This window comes from Leucopleurus acutus (genome assembly GCF_964270905.1).
Source record: "Leucopleurus acutus genome assembly, chromosome: 2".
Taxonomy (NCBI): domain Eukaryota; kingdom Metazoa; phylum Chordata; class Mammalia; order Artiodactyla; family Delphinidae; genus Leucopleurus; species Leucopleurus acutus.
This window is the reverse complement of record NC_139143.1, coordinates 171,050,734-171,066,778: the sequence shown is the minus strand read 5'-3', so window position 1 is coordinate 171,066,778 and position 16,045 is coordinate 171,050,734. Positions and strand designations below refer to the sequence as shown.

The window sequence follows — 16,045 nt, the reverse complement described above, 5'->3', positions numbered from 1 at the left end:
ATGGGGCCTTTGGGAGGTGATCAGGATTAGATGAGGTCACGAGGGAGGGGCCCTCATGCTGGGATTAGTGTCCTTATGAGAAGGGATACCAGCGAGCTCCCCCTCTCTTTGCCATGTGAGGACATGAGAAAAGGTGGCTGTCTGCAAGCCAGGAAGAGAGCTCTTACCAGAATCTGACCAGGGTGTCACCCTGATCTTGGACTTCCAGCCTCCAGAATTGTGAGAATATAAGTTTCTGTTGCTTAAGCCACCCAGTCTATGGCATTTTGTTAAGGCAGACCGAGCTAAGAGAGAGGGTAAGTGACTTGCCCACAGTCACACAGTGAACTTATTGCAGAGCCGAGGCTGGACTTATTTGTAGTCATTTCTCTCTTTTTTCCCCGTGGAAAAACTCCCAGTCACTGGAAGGCTTAGAAATGGAGACTAGCTAAATGCTAGACAGACAGCTCAGGAACTGTCCTGCCACAGCAGCTTTGGAGGATCTTAGGGCAAGTCAAACCTGGCCATTTCTGGGTACCCAGTCTCCTCCTGCTTCCCCATAGCTCCTCCTCTGCCCTATCCCAGGGGAGGGTTGGGCCAGGCTGACTTTAGCAGGTTTAGAAGGGGCTCAGCTAGCTGGTGGCACTGAGCCTGTTCCCATGTTTCTTGGGAAACCCTCTGGGCCTAGAGGGTTGCCTGCCTGAGGGATAGAGAATCAGTGGGTTAAGCTTGAGTGAGCTGGAGGCTTGGCTGGATCAGGGACATTAGGCATACCCCAGCTGGTGAGAGAAGGGGGTTGGGGAGGGTCATGGGAGGTCAGATTCTTGGGTCTCTCCTTGAATGGCCCAGGGCTCCAATCAGAAGCAGCCACAACAGCCTTTCCCTGGGGTCTTGGGACAGATGTTGATGTTGCTCCTTCATCTCATTTCCAAAGTGCTTTCCTGAGAGTGATATGAAAGCAGTGTGGAGCAGAGGACAGTGGTAGCAGATGGACTTCGTTTAAACTGTGTGACATTGGGCAAATCACCTAATGTCTCTAGACTGTAGTTTCTTCAACTGCAATTGAGGCTAATAACACTTTGTAGGGTTGCTATGCGGCTAAGTGCATTAATGCATATAAAGTACTCAGTACGTGACTGGCACATAGTAAATATCTAATAAATGTAGTGGTCATTATTTTTTAAAATTGTTTTTAAATTTTTTATTTTTTTGTGGTACGCGGGCCTCTCACCGTTGTGGCCTCTCCCGTTGTGGAGCACAGGCTCCGGACGCGCAGGCCCAGCGGCCATGGCTTACGGGCCCAGCCGCTCCGCGGCATGCTGGATCCACGCGGACCGGGACACGAACCCGCGTCCACTGCATCGGCAGGCGGACTCTCAACCACTGCACCACCAGGGAAGCCTGGTCATTATTTTTAATAATAAGTTATCTCTAAGGTCCCTTCCGGCTCAGACAGTCCTAGGTTATGTGGCTGTACAATTTAGCTTGGCCTCCAGCTTTGGATGAGAAATGTAGCTGCACTTAGAAGAAGGCAGTGAACAGAATCTGGAGTAGGGGTCAGAAAACTTGGGTTCAAGTTTGGGCTCTGCCGCCCCTGTGCTATGTGACCTCAGGCAAGTCTCTTCCAGTTTCTGGACCCATTTCCCAGTATGTTTAAAATCAGCTTGGGCTTGATGATCTCTAAGGGCCTATCCAGTTCTAACATTTTGTGAATCTAGAGGCCTAAAGGAATTCCTTACTAAACGGTCCACTGGGTCCTATTTTACAATTTTGACTTCCTTCCCTTCTGTCCCTTGTTTCTTGGAGTGTCTTCACAGCAGAAAGGACGTAACTTGCCAACGCCAATATATGGATTTTAATCATACTTAGCTGTTTTTGCTTTTACTGTGCACAGGGAACTCTTTAAAACAGAGCTTAATGCAATTTTTGTAAGCAAAGTGCATTCTATCAAAGACGTCAAAACATGCTCTTGTGTTTTCAAATGTGAAAGAGTATTCATTCATGGTATTGTCTTTCATTGCATTTGCTGATTTCTTTTGCTTTTATCTCAAAAAATGACCAGCACAGGCAGCTGTGTAGGTTATAATTAAAAAATATATGCTGCAGTCAGTGTGTTCTAAAAAACAATCATGGGTATGATTTAGATAAAAAGATATTTGTCAAGTATATAAGAGAAAAATGGGGGGAAAAAAGGGAAAGAAAAAGAAAAAAGAAATAAAAAGAGAGAAAAATGGGAAATAACCTAAATGTCTAATAACATTTAGGTTTAATTAAATTATGGTACATCCACTTGAGGGTACTGTGGATGTCATAATATATTGTTAGGAGAAAAAAGTTGTTTCTGAAACAATATGATCTAAAATTTAAAAAAGCATTAGGTTGAACCATATGCAATTGCTGATACTTGACCATTTTAACCTATAAAATCAGCAATTTCATATGACTTAATATATATAAACAAAAATGTACATCTGGGGGCTTCCCTGGTGGCGCAGTGGTTGAGAGTCTGCCTGCTGATGCAGGGGACGTGGGTTCGTGCCCCGGTCCGGGAAGACCCCACATGCCGTGGAGCGGCTGGGCCCGTGAGCCATGGCTGCTGAGCCTGCGCGTCCGGAGCCTGTGCTCCGCAATGGGATAGGCCACAACAGCGAGAGGCCCGTATACCGCAAAAAAAAAAAAGAAAAGAAAAAAAAAAGTGTATCTGTCAGGAGAGGTACTAGAAGGGAAATCTCCCACCAAAATGTTGATGGTAGTTATTTCTGATTGATGGCTTTATGCTGATTAAAATTTTTTTCTTAACTATATTTTCTGTGAACAATGCAAGCACTACTACTGAAAATAATCCCCTAGAAAGGTATACCACTGTATAAACAGCAATTTTTCCACCTTGTTATAGCTTGTTTGATTTATCATTTGTGTTTAAAAGGTCTAAAATGACTGCAATTTTATTACCATGGGCCGGATAGAAAGCTCTACTCTTTTTTTTTTTTTGCCGTACGCGGGCCTCTCACTGTTGTGGCCTCTCCCGTTGCGGAGCACAGGCTCTGGACGCGCAGGCCCAGCGGCCATGGCTCACGGATCTAGCTGCTCTGCGGCATGTGGGATCCTCCCGGACCAGGGCACGATCCTCCCGGACCGTGTCCCCTGCATCGGCAGGCGGACTCTCAACCACTGCACCACCAGGGAAGCCCGGAAAGCTCTACTCTTCATGTACTTTTGGTACCAGGATTGGTTTTTATTCAGTAGTGACTGTTCAGAACACTTTGCTGGTGGGCCCAGGTTTTCAAAGCCCTCTTCATCTCTTGCCACTCCCCACAACCGACAAATGTTTTCCATGAGTCCTACCACTGGGGCTTCAGGCCAGCTGTGTCCCTAATCTGCCCACGTCCCAGATTTGGGAATGGTTCAGACTCCAACTGTTCCCCCACCCCACCCCCGCTTTCTTCCAATCTCATCTTTTCCAGGTCATTGGAGGCCCCATCTACTCTCCCTGGCCTTCCCCCCTGGTCACCACCTAATTTCACCATCTAATTTCACCCTCTTCTGTGCAGCTGGTGTTTGCTTTTTGCTGGAGCTCAGTTTGCAATGGGGAAGGATTAGGACCCTTTCATGTTGTCTTTTTTCTTTTTTTCCCTTAGTGCCCTTGACCGCTCCAGGGTCTGAGAGGCAGCTTGCAGGGCCTGTATTCCCTAGGAAGGAAAAGGAGGGGTGGTGGGGGAGGCAGAGGTGGGCTCAGCTGGCAGGCGGGATAGAGATGGCCCCTAGAGACCCCATCCTGGGGCTTGGAGCATGCATGGCATAGCCCTCACCCTGATGTGAGCATGGAGCAGCAGGCAGGGAGGGAGCTGAGTTTCTTCCTAGGAAATTAGCTTCAGAGAAGGTGCTTGGGACCTTTACCCTGTACTCAATGGCAGTCTCTGCAGGGTGAGCTGGGACCGGATGTCTGGTTTGTAGAGGCCTCTTCCGAGAGGGCAGATGGGCACAGGAGTAAGGGTAGTTTCTCTGCCTTTGGGTTGGGCATTACTTTTCCTCTCACCCCCTACTATGTGTTGGGCCCTGCTACACTCAAGCATCTGGCACTTAGCCTAACAGGTGATGGTGTGTACCTAACTAATAACAAAAATCCCTCATGTGTGGAGAGTACTTTACAGTTTACAAAGCCCTTTCATCTCCAGGCTAAGAATGAAAAGCCAGGACTGGATTTGAAACCTTTAAGATTCTAAAGCCTGTGTCAACAGTTCTGGTGTGGTGTTGCACGGCACTCTGCGTTTGAGTGGTTTACATCTGCCTTATGTCTGGCTGTTTTCTGCTAGCCTAAGGTCCCCACTTTTTTTTTCAGGGTGATGATTATTAAATACTACACACTCCAATGAAGCCTCTTTAAGTACAGTGTGTCATTGCCTAGCACTTCATGGCATAGAGAATCTTGGTTTTCATGAATCTGTATTTGCTGGATAACACAGAGATGGTAGTGGGGAGCTGTCTTGTGATTGATCTTCAGGATTTATCCTTCACGGCACCAGATTTCCAGGTCTGATAGGTGAAGGAAGCCTCTGAGGCACAGAGGTGGTAGAGCTAGAGCTCCCGAACCTGAGGACCTGAGGCAGGGGACCAGAATATTCAAGAACAGATGCTTCACCCCTAGTACACAGAATGACCTGGGCCAAGTCACCTGACCTAACTAAGCCTCAGCTTCCTTATATATAACATGGGGATAACTCATTCACTCGTTCAGCAAATACTTATTGAGTGTGCACTGTTTTGGGAGATGAGCAAGAGGACAAAGTCCCTGCCCTCCTGGAGCTTGCAGTCTAGTGAGTCTAAACTGCAGCAATTTATTGAGAGGGACAAATGAGTAAATATGTAGTAGAAAGTCAGGTAGAAGTGCCATGAAACAAAATTAAAGCAGGGCAAGGGTGTGTAAGTGGAGGCTGTCTTAGATAGGGTAGTCAGGCGGTCCTCAAGGGTCTCTTATGATGTTTCAAACAGATAACCATGTAATGTGCTCAGCTCGGTGCAGACAATTGAGTGCTTACCAAATATATGATGTGATGTCAGCGAGCCCCACACCTCTCAGTCCATATTTTAGTCTCCAGATAGCAGTAGTAATTAACACTTAGGTAGATCTTACTGTGAGCTAGGCACTGTTCTAAGCCCTTTACATATATATATATTTTTAATTAATTAATTAATTTTTGGCTGCATTGGGTCTTCGTTGCTGCTGTGGGCTTTTCTCTAGTTGTGGCGCGCGGGGGCTGCTCTTCATTGTGGTGTGCGGGTTTCTCATTGCGGTGGCTTCTCTTGTTGCGGAGCATGGGCTCTAGGTATGCAGGCTTCAGTAGTTGTGGCTCATGGGCTCAGTAGTTGTGGCTCATGGGCTCAGTAGTTGTGGCACACGGGCTTAGTTGCTCCACGACATGTGGGAATCTTCCTGGACCAGGGCTCGAACCCGTGTCCCCTGCATTGCCAGGCAGATTCTTTTTTTTGCGGTACGCGGGCCTCTCACTGTTGTGGCCTCTCCCGTTGCGGAGCACAGGCTCTGGACGCGCAGGCTCAGCTGCCATGGCTCACGGGCCCAGCCGCTCCGCGGCATGTGGGATCTTCCCGGACCGGGGCACGAACCCGTGTCCCCTGCATCAGCAGGCGGACTCTCAACCACTGTGCCACCAGGGAAGCCCCAGGCAGATTCTTAACCACTGCGCCACTAGGGAAGTCCCAGCCCTTTACCTATTTTAACTCATTTAATTTTTACAATAACTCTTATGAGGTAGGAATTGTTATTAACCCCTTTTATGGGTCGGAAGCAAGCACAGAGTAGGGCAAACAATTAGGGAGACAGAATTGAACTCAGGTAGTCTGTTTCTAGAGGCTGAGCTGAGTTGTGAGGGGGCTGTGATTAGATACGAGGAGATGGTCTAGCTGTCATATACAGGCTCCGATGTCAGATTGCCTGGCTTCTTATCGTGGCAGGTCTAAGCCTCTCTGCTTGGGTTTCTTCATCTGGAAAATGGGAATACCAGAATTATCTTACCTTATAGGGACCATGCTTAAAACAGAGCCTTCTTTCTGCTCGCCTGTTCAGGCACCAGCCTGGCAGGGAGTGTGAAGGTCCAAGGGGCCTCTGAAACTAATGAAAGGAAATAACAGCACATCAGGCAATTGTCAGAGCAACCCTAAGTTCAGCTGGAGACCAGACTTCCGAAGCTAAGTTTTCATGATTTTGAGGCAGCCAGGGCAGAATTAGGAGACCCGTAAATGCAGAAGACAGCTGAAATCTTGGCGTGGCCACAACACTCAGCATCCATTTCAGGCCTTACACAGCTGCCCGGAGAGGTGAAGTCTCATCGAATGTCAGTGTTGGAATGGCGCCTAGAGACGTCAAGTTAGTAGATGGGGAAACTGAGGCCCAGAAAAGCTGAATGACTTACGCAAGGTCACTAGGTCCATTTGGGGGACAGTCAGCGTGGGTAGCTTGGGAGCAACTTCCAAATCTCAGACCCTTACCTGGCCCTCCTTGGGGTGGGTGGGGTGGGAAAGGGCGTCATCTTCGTGCAGGGCACTGGCTACGTTCCCCACGTGGGTACCTCAGGGGCCGGGAAAGCACGGACTCTAGAGCGGGTTCGACCTGCGCCTGCGCACACGCGGCCAGCCCCCTAGCCTTTTCCCCTCTTTTTCCTTCCCCTCCCTGCTACTTACCGGCCTAGGGAAGGGGGGGAAATGAGAGGAGCCAGAACTTGGCCTCAGCCAATGGGCTGGCGGGCCGCGGGCCCGGCCCACTACTTCCCTGCGGCGCCACCCAATAGAAATTTACTACAATGTTGTGGCGAATAGAGGGGGAGGGCGCGCGGGGCGGGCTGGCTAAGGGCCGGGCGGGCCTCGCTTTGCTGAGTGAAGGCGGGAGGGCGCGGGCCGGGGCCGCCTGCTCGCTCCCTCACTCGCTCGCTCCCTCCCTCCGCCGGTGGGTTAGTCAGTCAGTCAGTCCGCCCGCCAGCAGCCCGCGGGCCAGCGAGCCGCAGAGGGCCGAGCCTCGGACGCCGGCGCCTCCTTCTGCCATTGTTCGTCTGGCGGCTGCAGAGGCGGGCACGGGAGCCCGGGCCCCGGAGCCAGCGGTGAGGCTAGGTGGCGGCGGCGCGCGAGCGGAGCTGGGGTGGGGGGCTCGGAGCTGTCCCCGAGGGGACGGTCCTGGAGGCCGCGGCGGCGCCGAAGCCTCTTTGTCTTCAGCCCCCCGCAGGCCCGGGCCGGGGGCGCGCGCTCCACGGCCTCCGCACGCCCTCGGCACGCCGGTGGCCGAGGGGCTGGAGCCGGGGACGCGGCCGGCCTGAGGGGAAAGAGGAGGGGGTGGCGCTGGGGGAGCGTTTAAAAGTTAGGCTCAGGGTGCATTTTTGACGAGGGGAAATCGGTACAGTCTGGTCTGTCAGTCATTGTACAGTGGGCAGGAGCCCTGGAAGGAAACCAGATGGGGGCGAGTTGCAGGTTTCGGGCGGCGAAGGTGTGGGGTGCAGCCGCAGAGAGGTTTCTCGGTGAAGAGGTAGCTGGGCGGTCTGGAGAAGTCAGGCACAATGTGAGGGGTGGAGGGAGCCCTGCAAGGACTTTAAGGCCTTCCCGCCATAGACACCCACATCATTAAGAAAAATTCCCCAAACCCGAGGGCTCTGTGCTCTCCCGCTGAGTCTTCCCGGGTCCCAGGGACCAAAGGGTTAAACCGATTCTCTCAGCGTCGTGACCTCCTTTTTCAGTTCGCGCATCTGTCGGCTTGGACGTATTTCCTCCTGCTTGCTGGGCTGCCTGTACCTGTGGAGAGGCTGGATCTCGACTCGCCCTCCGAGATGCATCCCCAGGCTGTTAGTCCTGGTGGGGGTTTGCCAAAAGAGGTTTTTTCTTCCCAGAAACGGGCATTCTCTTGAGAGAGAAAGTGATCTCACGTGAAACAAATTGCTGACGGATAGGTTTCTGGCCACATGATAGCGACTGTCATCCTGTTGTTTCTCTAACTGTACCCAACCATAAATGCCTAGTCTGTGGAGACGTGTCGTTTTTTGGCATGTATTGCTGATTAGGAGTTCGTTTTTTTTTTAAAGAGATGCCGAGCTTTTTTTAGTAGTCTGGGTGATTTCACAGCTGCTATTCTGTTCTTTCTGTTTTTAGGGAAGGTTGCAAGAAATGGTTATGTCTCTGTCTTGGATATTATTATAGTGAATTTATACTCTCTTGAGGATATATACTGTACCCAGTGCTGTTGCTCATTATTGTTTTCTATATCTCAGTCTTGGCAGTATTTTTTACCGTTTAAATCAAATATATTTATATACATGCTATATATATTATAAATATCTTTATATAATTCTTATCATCTCAATTTTGTGTAGCATTAACTCTTACTTTTTGTGGAAACTTGATGTACTCTTCATTTTCCTTTTCTGTAAGTTGGAAACATAATAAGTTCTTTGCCAGCCGACCAATTTTGGTTTTATAAAATAGTTTCTTGGGGTGTTATTAATATAATCCATATGGAGTACATAGCAGAATATATGGCACACAGTAAGCACTCAATAAATGACAGATTAAAAAAAGTTGATATAATACCTGAACATCAGATCGCCTTGGTACCAAGGTGCTAATTCAGACTGCCTTCTACAGGAAGGTTATAATTAAGGTAAGATAGGTGTTATTCATATCCCTGGGGAAACCGAAGTGCGGTATATCTTGGCCACTATTAAAAGTGAACTTACCTGCAGCAGCATGCTAACCTTCTGATTCCTCTTTCTTCTAGTAACAAAACTATACTTTTTTTCCTTGTATAATTGAATTCAGGCTTACAAATAAATGATTTTGATCTTTAAGCCTCACCGAAATTCTTCCAACATTTATACCAGTGTTTTATAACCAAATATCTTTTAGGTAAGTCCTTGCACAATGTGGTCCCAATCTACCTTTCCACCTTTATTCTCTATTACTTGTATTTTCCAACCAAAAAGAACTGCTCAGTAATAACCCATGCTTTCCTATCTCTGTACCTTTGGCCATGAGGTTCCATCTACGCTTTGTCATATATATTCCTTCTGATAGTTTTGAGTTCTCTTAAAAATGTCCCATATTAGTAATTTGAAGTGTGGGGAAAATTTCCCTATGTGAAAGGAACTTGATGGAATTTTTTGTTTTGTTCTGAGTTTTCTTTGAGCTTCATTAATATGGCCAGCCAGTTGAATTTTTTTTTTTTTTTTTGCGGTACGCGGGCCTCTCAGTGTTGTGGCCTCTCCCGTTGTGGAGCACAGGCTCCGGACGCGCAGGCTCAGCGGCCACGGCTCACGGGCCCAGCCGCTCCGCGGCATGTGGGATCTTCCCGGACCGGGGCACGAACCCGTGTCCCCTGCATCGGCAGGTGGACTGTCAACCACTGCTCCACCAGGGAAGCCCCAGCCAGTTGAATTTTAACTGGTGTTTGTTAAAAGGATTTAGGTCCTAAGTGCCCCATCAATGTGTGTAGCCCTTAGTGGTAGATGATGGCTGATGGTAGATTAAGAAAACCGCTTAGGCTTCCATTCTACTCAGAGCTAAGAACTCTACCAGTTGACAGGTTTAACACTTGGAAACTCTGGCTGTCAACAAATAGACTAAACTAATAGAAGAAAGTTTTACATTTTAGGTGGATTTCTGCTTGCTTTCTACATCTCTTTCTTGGTGGTCTAAGGGTCAGCGTGTCCTTAATGTTGGTTAAACACTCAAATCATATTTATTGTATCCAAGTATTAGATATGGTAAACAAGCCTGTGTTTTATTTAATTTTATTTTTTGGCCACGCCTCAAGGCATGTGGGATCTTAGTTCCCTGACCAGGGATTGAACCGGTGACCCCTGCATTAGAAGCTCAGCGGCTTAACTACTGGACCACCAGGGAACCCCCAAGCCTATGTTTTAAAGTAGGCTCATCCTCAATATAATATATAAAATAACATGATGTGATACTTTATATAATAGTAAGAGAATAGTACACAAATCTTTCTCTTTTCATTTTAGAAGTACTTGTATCCTTTCTTTTTCTCTTAAGAAACATTTCTAAGCTAATATCTAAATTAACAAATGATTTTAAAATATTTCTGTCTCCTCTGAAAAAAAATGGTTGTGTCATTTTGTTGAGATATGACCTATGTATTTTCCTGTTATTCTCTCTCTCTCTTTTTTTTTTTTTTTTTGCGGTACGCGGGCCTCTCACTGTTGCGGCCTCTCCCGTTGCGGAGCACAGGCTCCGGACACGCAGGCCCAGTGACGATGGCTCACGGGCCCAGCCGCTCCGCGGCATGTGGGATCTTCCCGGACCGGGGCACGAACCCGTGTCCCCTGCATCGGCAGGCGGACTCTCAACCACTGCGCCACCAGGGAAGCCCTGTTATTCTCTTTTGTCAGGTTTGTGCCTCACATTTAAAATTCACCAGTGTGATGTTTTCTTGTATGCAGCTTGAGTTTAAAATTTTTGGAAACTACAAAGCCAGCCTTCCATTTTATTCCTTAGTTTATGGTCTTAATTTTAAACAGATTCATTTTATGGGAGATAGTGTGCTTACAGTGCTATTTGGTTTCCTTCCTCCTGCTCCTAAGAAGGCTTCAGAGTTAAGCTTGTCAGAAACGTTGCCTAAAAGTCACAGGATTCTTGAATTCTCTGCAGGTACTTTGGTATGCTTATCAGTAGATTGTGATTTAAAATGTGCAGTCTGTGATTTGTGATGTGAGTTATAGGGCTTGCTTATATTGTTTTCTGAATGTCCAAATCTAATTTAATATTGGTGATCTGATTTTATAACTTTAGAATATCAGTGGCTATCAGGGGCTAAATGTGGTTCTGAAATCAATAGGAGTGTATATTTAGATCAGTCTGTTTCCTTGTTATCTAAGAAGCAGGTCAGTGCAGGTGCTGCCAGTGTACTTTTCCAAGAGTCTCATCAAATTCGTGATTGGTCACATGTATATTCAAATGCAGATTCATTGCTACCTCTAAAGGACTTATTTTTTCCCCAACTGCTAGAGCGTAGAATCACCTTATTTTATTTGTGAGCTAAACAATAATAATTCTAACATCTTTTTTCTTACGAACAACTTTGCTTTTTTTCTGTGAATAAAGGCCCCAAAGATTAAACTTTTAAAAACTATTAAGAGAGGCCTCTGAATTGATCAGTTACAGGTCTTATTTATGCAGAGTATCTAGAATTATTGGAAGGTAGTTGATTCATTGCATTTGTAATAGCTTTTAGTTAGAAAAGAGCCAGATTCCAAATATATATGTCAGTTTTTGTTGTTTATTTAAGTTTGTTGGTATGCCACTGGTAGCTTACTTTGTGTCCTTTTTATGAGTGGGTTCATGGTGTGCTCAGTAAAATGTGGTGTAACAAAGACTCTGGTGTACACACTGGCTTAGATTAATATTTATTTATTTTTAAAATAAATTTATTTAAGTAATTTATCTTTTGGCTGCATTGGGTCTTCGTTGCTGCGCACGGGGCTTCTCTAGTTGCAGCGAGCGGGGGCTACTCTTCGTTGTGGTGCATGGGCTTCTCATTGTGGTGGCTTCTTTTATTGCAGAGCACGGGCTCTAGGTGCATGGGCTAATTCTAGATTATAGTTAACCCTTAATGCAGGGGTTAGGGCTGCTGACCTTCCGTGCAGTTGAACTTGTGTAACTTATAGTTGGCCCTTCATATATGTGGTTCTTCCATGTATGTGGTTCTGCCTCTGAGGATTCAACCAACCTTGGATGGTGTAGTACGGTAGTGTTTACTATTGAAAAAAATCTGTGTATAGGTGAACCTGCGCAGTTCAAACCCCTGTTATTCAAGGGTCAACTGTGCGGTGGAAGTCTGGAGTCCTCACCAATGGACTGCCAGGGAAGTCCCCAGAAGACTTTTTGAGACATTTTCTCCTAATCATCCTTTCCCTCCATGAAGATTTTATTTTTTTCCTAATATTTATTTATTTTTGGGGGGTCAACTGTATTATCTAATAATATTATCTATTAATAGGGACAGGAATACATCAGGTTCTTTTTGGAAATAGGTGGAAATAATAAGATAAAATAAAATAGGGTATAATATATACTCCTGTAGTTAATTGTGATTTATAAATGTGATCTGCCTGCTCCTTGTGTCTACCATCCTCTATAAAAATCCAGATAAACTTTTTGGTAGGCCCTTTATATGGCTGAGTTGTAACACTGGACCCAACATAGACTGAGGTTTAGTTACTTTCTATGTTAATATTCACTCACACACTTCAATATTATATTTTGATAGCATTAAACCATTATAACGTTACTGAGTGAGCAACTCTGTGATTTAACAACATTAAAGCATGGGATTATTTTGAATGGGTTAAGTTTCAGCCTGTGACCCACAACAAGTGTAACAGAAATGTATACTTTTGGTAATTTATGAATATGTAGTAGTATGCCAAGGTTCAGTTGTGATTGCTATTTAACTATTAGTTAATGCTTGCATAAATTCAGTAACCCTATTAGAATTATTTTAACACAATGGGATCTTAACAGTATGTCTTTGAGTACATCATCTTATAAAGAAATGCTATTTTAATTTATATGTCAAGCATGTTTTTTTTTTTAAAGACTTCTTTAAAAAATTTTTTTATTTTTTTCAAATTTATTTACTTTATTTATTTATTTTTGGCTGCGCCGGGCTTTCGTCGCTGCACGCGGGCCCTCCCTAGTTGTGGCGAGTGGGAGCTACTCTTTGTTGCGATGCGTGGACCTCTCACCGCCGCGGCCTCTCTTATTGCGGACCACAGGCTCTAGGCACGCGGGCCCCAGCAGCTGTGGCATGCGGGCTCAGCAGTTGTGGCTCGTGGGCTCCAGAGTGCAGGCTCAGCTGTTGTGGCACACGGGCTTATTTACTCCGTGGCATGTGGGATCTTCCCGGACCAGGGATCAAACCCATGTCCCCTACCTTGGCAGGTGGACTCCCAACCACTGTGCCACCAGGGAAGCCCAGGCATGTATTTCAATTAACCAGTTTGAAATTCTACATATATTCAAGTGAAAAGTGTTTCACCTTGATAATACACTTGGTACAGATTTTTGAAATTCATTTACACTACTGGTTTTGACCATATGGACACAGGCAGACCTGTCAAGAGCTTCAAGGATTTAAGCCCTCAAATTTTACCTGCCAGCCATTTCATCATGCAGTAGGGACACATGGAAGACAGTTTAAAGTGAAGGCTCTTTTTTTTTACTGCTGCCACCCACTTGCACTTTCTTCCCCTTTTATCATTTTTAATGATTCAGAAAATCGACACTGTTGCTAACTTACTACCTGCAATGTTCTGCGAATCTTGATGGTATTATATAATTATATAAGCCGTTTGCGTGGTGTCATATGATGTTGTATATATGTCCTCCCACACATGTGTCTTTAGAGTAATTTCTTTCCATCTGGTGTTGGAAATGAGCTCTTTGTGAGGTTATTTTTAAATCTTCAAGCTTTCTGGCATCCTCAACACTTGAAATAACACAATTGATTTTGAAGGCAAGAAAACCCACATAGTATATATTTAGTGGGTTTTTTTTTCCAGTGAAAATGTGAATAGTATTTTATTTAAAAAATCATATCCTGTGTTCCAAATAGGCAAAACATGTGCTTTATGTTTAGATTGTTTCCAGATAATTTTGTTAGTAGGAAATAATCAGTCAGTTGTTGCCAAGTAGATAAAGTAAAGGAGAAATAGTTAAGGGAAAGGATGCCAAGAATAAGAGAACTGTTGGAAGAAAGATGTTTCAGAGATATTTTATTCTCTGAAGGTTTATTGGAATCCTCATCTGAACTCTTGCAGCATTTATTTGTTTCATACCAAATTTGTCACGTGTTGCTTTATATTGCACATGAAACTGGTGTTTCCCAATAAGGTTGTCAGCTTCTGGAGGGCAGAGGGTCAATATCGTGTCTTTCATTGTCCTCCCCATCCTCCCAAACACAGATATTGCTTAGTACAGTAGCTAGATATGTAACATAGACATGTAGAATTGTAGTGAGAATGTGAATTCCAGGATAATTAAGATTAAAACCTGGTTATAATTCTGACTGCTTCTGATTGCCTCTGTGTGTGTGTATCATATTTTCTTGGAAAGTAAGTTGCAGATATCATGACAATCTACTCCTAAAATACTTCAGTATCTCCTAAGAATAAAGAGCTTATTCTACGTTAGTCACAATACCATTATCATACATAAGAAAATTAACAATATTTACATAATAACAACGAATATCCAGTCTATATTTTAAAAAGATGGATGTCATCTACTCAGAAAGATTCATCCAATAATTTCTTTTCTTCAGATGCTATTTTTGTTGACTTCTCTTTGCTAGTTGTATTATCTCTAATATGACAGTGAACACTGGTTAGCAGGAAATGTTTAATAGTTAATGTACTCCCTTTGGTGTTTCATAAAATTGAAAAGACTAGCATTGGGGTGAATGATTGCATAATGATCAGAGCATCATATTTAAATAAATATCTTAAAGAATATATCAGGTTTCCAAAGGGCATCGTGTTTTTGTTTTGTTTTTAGATTTTTATTGTGTGTACTGTGGTAGGCAGCCTTTAAGATGGCTCCAGTGATTCCTGCCTCATGGTTTTCATGCCTTTGTGTAATCCCTTCCCTTTGAGTGTGCCCTGGACCCAGTGACTTCTTTTTTTTTTTTTAATAAATTTATTTATTTTTGGCTGCCTTGGGTCTTCGTTGCCACGCGCAGGCTTTCTCTAGTTGCGGCGAGTGGGGGTTACTCTTCGTTGCGGTGCGCAGGCTTCTCACTGCGGTGGCTTCTCTTGTTGCGGAGCACGGGCTCTAGGCTCGCGGGCTTCAGTAGTTGTGGCACGTGGGCTCAGTAGTTGTGGCTCGCAGGCTCTAGAGCGCAGGCTCAGTAGTTGTGGTGCATGGGCCTAGTTGCTCCGCGGCATGTGGGATCTTCCCGGACCAGGGATTTGAACCCGTGTCCCCTGCATTGGCAGGCGGATTCTTAACCACTGTGCCACCAGGGAGGTCCACCAGTGACTTAACTTCTAATGAATAGAATACAGCACAAGTGGTGGGATATCACTTCCAAGATTGGGTTACAAAAGGCTGTGGTTTCTGTCTTGGGCACTCTCATCTTGGGTACTCTCTGGCCGTCTTCCTGTCACTTGGATAACCAGCTGCTATAACCTAGGAACATTCAGGCAGTCTATGGAGAGGCCCACGTGGTGAGAAACCAAGTCTGTTAGTAACTACTATGAAAGTGAGCTTGGAAGCAGATTCTTCGGGCAGAGTTGAGCTTTGAGAGGAGTGTAAACTTGGTTGACAACTTGACTGCAACTTCATGAGAGACCTTGAGCTAAAGGCACCGAGCTAAGCCATGCTTGAATTCTTGACCCACAGAAACTGAGATAATAAATGTTTGTTGTTTTAAGCCACCAAGTTTTGGAGGTAATTTGTTGTATGACAATAGACAACTAATACACCTACCATTTATTAATTTAATAAATATTTATTGATCATCTACTATTCACCAGGTCCTGTCCTAAGTGCTTTGGGACATAACAGTGAAAAAAGTAGATTAGAAATGTCTGTTCTTGTGGAGTTTACATTTTAGTGGGAGAGGACAAATAATAAAGTATACAAATCAGGGATAAAATATATAAGATTTTAGTGAGGATCAGGGAAAGCAGGATAAGGGGACAAAGAGTGAGGGAAGTGGGGTGGATATTTTCTGTAGAGTGGTCAGAAACAACCTCTCTGGTAAGGTGACTTTTGAGCAGAGTCCTGAATGGTATCTGGAGAAGAGCATTCCAGGCGGAACAACATGTGCAAAGGTTAAGCGTGTTTGGTGTGTTTGAGAAACATTGAGTAAGCCAGCATTGCAGGGTCAAGATGATCTACGGGGACATGTTAGGAGTTGAGTTCAGAGAGGTTACAGGCGGGAGGAGCAGTTCACATGGTGCCTTGTTGGCTATGCTACAGACTTTGCTTTTTTTTTCTGAGATGGGAATTCTTGAGAGGATTTTAGCAGAGGTATGGCATGATCATTTAATTA

General features: G+C 45.1%; 1 protein-coding gene across 29 annotated transcripts in view; it reads left to right on the top strand.

The window, feature by feature from the left end:
- Positions 1 to 16,045, top strand: part of EPB41 (erythrocyte membrane protein band 4.1) — a 209,963-nt gene that overhangs the window by 13,277 nt on the left and 180,641 nt on the right. The window contains exon 1 of one of the 29 annotated variants that reach the window (XM_082863808.1): positions 6,913 to 7,088. The exons of the other annotated variants lie outside the window; for them this stretch is intronic. The gene's annotated coding sequence lies outside the window, so the exon portion shown is untranslated. Of the gene's footprint in view, positions 1 to 6,912; positions 7,089 to 16,045 lie in introns of those variants that run through there. 29 annotated transcript variants of the gene reach the window in all.